This window comes from Myotis yumanensis, unplaced genomic scaffold (assembly GCF_028538775.1).
Source record: "Myotis yumanensis isolate MYYU_CA2020_CCGP unplaced genomic scaffold, mMyoYum1.0.hap1 SCAF_1, whole genome shotgun sequence".
Lineage (NCBI taxonomy): Eukaryota > Metazoa > Chordata > Mammalia > Chiroptera > Vespertilionidae > Myotis > Myotis yumanensis.
Genome location: NW_027223752.1, coordinates 173,027,682 through 173,034,121, shown reverse-complemented (window position 1 = coordinate 173,034,121; position 6,440 = coordinate 173,027,682). Strand labels below are relative to the sequence as shown.

General features: G+C 38.7%; 1 pseudogene; it reads right to left on the bottom strand.

The window, feature by feature from the left end:
• Window positions 1-3,513: 3,513 nt before the first annotated feature.
• On the bottom strand, window positions 3,514-4,514 carry LOC139006539 (protein YIPF5-like; annotated as a pseudogene).
• Window positions 4,515-6,440: the final 1,926 nt, after the last annotated feature.

The window sequence follows — 6,440 nt, the reverse complement described above, 5'->3', positions numbered from 1 at the left end:
AAACTTTAAGTAAAGTTTATTAAGTTAATTTTAGGGAACGTTGTGGAGTGAAAGAAGATGTAGTGTCGAGGATTGAGAAAGGTATGTTGAGATGGTTTGGACATATAGAGAGGATGAACGAAAGGAGATAGACGAAAAAGTATACAAGACGAATGTGGATAGGAGAGTTGGAAGGGGTCGACCTCAGCGAACGTACCTCAATCAGATTGAGGACGTTTTTAGCAAAGGCCAGCTTAGGAATACCCTAATTAAGTTAATAACAATGTATCTACCTATATAGTTTAAGTTTAAAAAATTTGGCTCTCAAAAGAAATTTCAATCGTTGTACTGTTGATATTTGGCTCTGTTGACTAATGAGTTTGCCGACCACTGGTCTAGACTCATGTAGAGCTGCTCAGTTTACAGGACTGGCCAATGTCACACCCTGTGGTTATGCCCTAGCGGAATGTTACAGTCCCTTGTATACCTCCTACCTTCTACTGTGGCAAGTGAATAAAGATTCCAGTCCAATATGGGCCACAATAAAAATGTAGACACCCTGGGTGAGGTCACCTGGACAGCCTCTTGCAACTCACCAACAGGACTACTACGTGTATTGTGTTAATGATATTACTAAAACATTCAAGCCAGAACAAAAATGTAATCAAGACAGAAAGGTATTGGATTGAAGACAGACATGTAGATCAATGGAATAGGATTGAGAATCCAGAAATAATCCCTTACATTTTCGACAAAGATATCAAGACAATTCTGTGCAGAAAGGATAGTTTTTCCAAACAATGGTGCTGGGACAACTGGATAGTCATATGCAAAAGAATAAAGTTGGACCATTATCTCACAAAATGCAAAAATTATCACAAAATGGATCAAAGACCTAAATGTAAAAGCTAAAGCTATGATGCTCTTAGAAGAAAACAGGAATAAATCTTCATCACCTTGGATTAGGCAATTGTTTCTTAGATATGACACAAAAAGCACAGGTGACAAAAGAAAAAAAATAGGTAATCACACTTCACCAAAAAATACAACTTTTGTGCTTCAAAGGATCTTATCAAGAGAGTGAAAAGGCTATACAAGGAGTGGTAGAATATATTTATAAATCATATATATGATCAGAGAATTGTATATTGAATATATAAAGAAGTCTTACAATTCAGCAATAAAGTCAAAATAGCCCATGAGCCCAGATCTTGGTTTCTAATGCCATTTCTCAGCGATATTAATAAAATGAACAGGGCTCCTGAGAAATGGTTGATTCTAAGACTGATGCAAGAAATATACAAGATGAGCCTGGAGTAACTTATAATGCCAGAAAGTAAGGAAGTGCGCACACACACACACAAACACACACACACACACACACAATGATAGGGATATATCAAAGGGACTCAGGAGCTAACTGAAAGAGCCCAAGTTGGAACAATTTGAGCAGCAAGACAAATAAATTAGTATTTGATTATAAATCAAAATATAAATTAAATAGCCATGGATATCTATATATATAAAAGCCTAAGCAACCATTACAACCAAATGACCGGAATGACCAGTCAACCAGTCATTATGGCACAGCCAGCCAACCTCCCGTGGGCCCCTTCTTCCTCCCCACCCCCCCAGCCAACCTCCCACACCCCTCCCCTGGGGCAGCCAGCCCCCCAATAGACTTTGATTGTTGGCCAGGCAGAGGGACCCCACCCGTGCACAAATTTGTGTACCAGGCCTCCAGTGAGTAAATAAATAAGGAAGAAGAGACAAATATTGCATGCAGAGGAATTCCAAATAATTTATATATATATATATATATATATATATATATATATATATATATATATATTCTGCCTTCAAGAGGTGGTAATAGCTCCTTCTCCTTAGAAGTAGCCAGCTGGCATGGCTCAGTGATTGAGGTGAACCTATGAACCAGGAGGTCACATATGCCCAGGTTGGGGACTTGATCCCCAATGGGTGGATGCAGGAGGCAGCTGATGGATGATTCTCTCACCATTGATGTTTCTATCTTTCTCTCCCTCTCCTTTCCTCTCTGACGTCAATAAAAAAAATTTTTTTAAGAAAAAGAAGTAGGCTGTACAAAGTGGCTTCCTTGCAGAGTACAGTATGGAAAGGGGGATGGAAGAAACTGTACAAACACTGCCTCATCCAAGTGATCAAGGTCAACCACAACAATGATAAGCCATGTCAATAGTCTGTAATGAAAATGGCACTTTACCTTTGTGGCTTTCCTCCCCAACACACATAACCCCAGTCTAAAGAGAAAAAACATCAGAAAATCCCAATAGAAAGACATTCTGCAAAATATTTGACTAGTATTCCTCAAAACTGGCAAGTCATCAAAAACAGGAACGCCTGAGAAACTGTCAAAAGCAAGAGGAGCCTAAGGAGACATGACAAGTACATAATGTACTATCATTAATTGTAACAAATGTACCATGCTTATGCAAGATTTTTTAATTAATTGAGACATTTTTAATAAATAAGCCTCAAATGTACTTTATGTTAATAAATGCAATATTGAAACTGTGACATTTTAAATATTTTTTCAAAAAAAGGTGAGTGATTTTCTTTTTTCTGGGAAACATGGAGATCCAACTCTGAGCATTAATGTGGCTAGTCTAGGTCACTATGGTGTAGTTAATACTAATATCTAAACAGCTGCTCACATTTCACATGTACTATCAGGCAGGCTGTGAATTTCTGTATCATTGAATTTTAGCAAAAATTTCATGAGATGATGTAAAGGAATGTCAAATTTTTGAAGTGCAAACTCATAAACTACATTGGGATCACTTTTTTGCTTGAAGTGCATCTGACTTGAGAATACAGTTGTTTTGCTTTCCCAATTCCTTGGGGAAATATTGCTGCAGTAAGTCTTATGTCTTCTTTACTATGACTAGGTTGTTTTTAAGAAAGATTATCATCTCTGTAGTTAGTTTCTCATACTTGATAAAATCTGTCAAAAACATCATATTTGCAAACGATAAAGTTGTTTTTCAGCCCTAGCCAGTTTGGCTCAGTGGATAGAGCATTGGCCTATGGACTGAAGGGTCTTGGATTCGATTCCAGCCAAGGGTGCGTATGATTGCAGGCTCGATCCTGGGCCCTGGTCAGGGTGCGTGCAGGAGGCAACCAATTGATGTGTCTCTCTCATATCGATGTTTCTCTGTCTCTCCCTCTCCCTTCCACTCTCTCTAAAAATCAATTTTAAAAAATATACTTGGGTGAGGATTAACAACAACAAAGTTGTTTCGCAAAAGCTATAGGAACAAGAAAGAAATAGCATTTCTTATTTGTATAAGCATAAACACTTAAACTAATCACACTGCGACTAAATCCAATATATTATTCAAAAGTTCTATAAAAATTTTATTTCCACTGCTCCAGTAGACAAATGTTAGATCTGCATAAGTGTTGCGCTGCAGCAGTTTGCTGGTCCAGTTTAAGAGTTCAAAGTTCTTTTCGTGTATTTGGCCCAATGATATCCACATCCCAGATAAATTCAGTTCAAAAAATAGAAACTAAGGCAAAGACTCCACATAACAAAGCACAAGAATATGTTACTAGAAATTGTCCTTCCATGACTAATGCAGAAATAAAAGTTTTGGAAGCAGCCCTGGCCACTGTGGCTCAGTAGATTGGGAGCCTTCCCTTGCACCAAAAGGTTACTGGTTTGATTCCCAGCCGGGGCACATGCACGGGTTTCAGGCTTGATCCCTCCCTGGTAGGGGGCATGCAGGAGGCAGCCGATCAATGCCTCCCTCTTGCACATCGATGTTTCTCTCTCTCCCTCTCCTTCCCTCTGTCTAAAAATCAATAAAATTATTTTTAAAACCATTTTGGAAGCAGAAAAAGTACACCACCCAATAATTCCAGTGGTGAGAATGATTCCTACCATGCCTTGCAAAGAAAATATTATTGCAAAGCTGGAAAGTAGGATCATGGGAAGAAGGCAATATCCAAGGACACTTGCCACACAACCGAATGTAACAGCTGTCATACTCATTACGGTTAACAGACAAAGCATTCCTAGACATCCACTTGCATGGATCCCATACACATAGCCAAACTGAATTTTGCCAGCCATTAACAGGGAGGCTCCAAATGCAAGGCCAAAAACCATAGGTCCTGCCAGATCAGCCTCATGCAGGGCGCTGCCATCTGCTACTTTTAATAGATGTAACACAGTGTTTTTTGCCAGATGTGGTCAAAATTGATACCTAATTCTTCTAACAAAGGTGGCTCATCCTCAAGGTTGTTTCCACAGAATAGCTGAGGGGTAGCTGGAGTAAATGTCTGAGTTGGTGGAAAATCTGCCCGGTGTATGGCTGCTGTGGCTGCATTATGCCTGGAGGGACAAATCGGCCTTACTCTGAGTCATCATAACGGGCACACTGTTAGTTATAGGATCTTCCTCTTCCTCCATAATCATAGGACTGCTGACATTGGTCATCGATGCTGTAACTTGTCTGGCAGAAATCTGTGTTTACATTATCAAAGCCTGACATTGCAAATGATCAAACACCAAGATGGCATGGTAGCTCCAGCAGCCCCAAGAAAACCCCACAACTCAACTTAAAACCCTGATCTGGCCCCTGTTGCTGTGTCACAGGCCAAAGTAATTCAGATGTTAATAATAGAGGAAATTAGGTGCAGGGTATATAGGAACTCTGAACTACCTTGACAACTTTTGGGGAAATATAAAACTGTTCTAAAAAATAAAGTTTATTTAAAACACACACACACAATAAACAAAGTTTAAAAACACACACACAAATAACCCAATTTAAAAATGGGTAAAAGTTTGAATAGATATTTAGCCAAAAGAGATATACAAATGGCCAATAAACACATGAAAAGATGTTCACCATTCTTAACCTGTAGGGAAATGCAAATCAAAATCACAATGAGATACCACTTCACACCCACTAGGATGACCATAATCAAAAGACAGACAATCACAGGTGTTGGCAAGGATTTGAAGAAAGTGGAACCCTCATACACAGCTGGTAGAAATGCAAATTGTGCAGCACATTTGGGAAATAGTTTGGCAGTTCCTCAAAAAGTTAAACATATTGAAAACCTATTTGAAGAAATAATGACAGAAAACTTCCCCTACCTGGTGAAAGAAATAGACTTACAAGTCCAGGAAGCACAGAGAACCCCAAACAAAAGGAATCCAAAGAGGACCACACCAAGACACATCATAATTAAAATGCCAAGAGCAAAAGACAAAGAGAGAATCTTAAAAGCAGCAAGAGAAAAACAGTCAGTTACCTACAAGGGAGTACCCATACGACTGTCAGATGATTTCTCAACAGAAACTTTGCAGGCCAGAAGGGAGGGGCAAGAAATATTCAAAGTGATGAACAGCAAGAACCTACAACCAAGATTACTTTACCCAGCAAAGCTATCATTCAGAATTGAAGATCAGATAAAGAGCTTCACAGATAAGGAAAGGCTAAAGGAGTTCATCACCACCAAACCAGTATTATATGAAATGCTGAAAGGTATCCTTTAAGAAGAGGAGGAAGAAGAAGAAGAAGATAAAGATACAAATTATGAACAACAAATACACATCTATCAACAAGCGAATCTAAAAATCAAGCGAATAAAAAATCTGATGAACAGAGTAAACTGGTGAATATAATAGAATCAGGGGCATAGAAAGGGAGTGGACTGACTATTCTGGGGCGGGGGGAGGGGAGTGGGGAGATGCGGGAAGAGACTGGACAAAAATCGTACACCTATGGATGAGGACAGGGGGCGGGGAGTGAGGGCAGAGAGTGGGATGGGAACCTGGTGGAGGGGAGCTATGGCGGGGGAGGGAGGGGGAGAGGAACAACTGTAATAATCTGAACAATAAAGATTTAATTTTTTTAAAAAAAGTTAAACATAGAGCTACCAAATGACCCAAGAATTCCCTCCTAGGTATATACCCAAGAGAATTTAAAAATGTACGTATACATAGAAATTTGTACACCAGTGTTCATAGCAGCATTATTCATTATAGCTGAACAATAGAAACAACCCAAATATCCATCAACTGATGAACAAACAAAATGTAGAATACTGTAGCTATACAATGCAATATTATTCAGCTATAAAAATGAATGAAGTATTAATAAATGCTAATACATGGGTGAACATTGAAAACATTATGCTAACTGAAAGAAACCTGACACAAAAGGTTACATATTGTGTGATTCCATTTCTATGAAATGTCCAGAATAGACAAAGCCATAGAGACAGAAAATAAATTGGGAATTTCCAGAAGCTAGGTTGAGTGGGAAATGGATAATGGCTGCTAGTGGGTACAGAGTTTCTTTTTGGGGTGATGAAAATGTTCTGGAATTTAATAGTACCACAACTTTGTGAACAGACTAAAATCTACTGCGTTGTACACTTACAATTAATAAAATAAGAAAAATAAG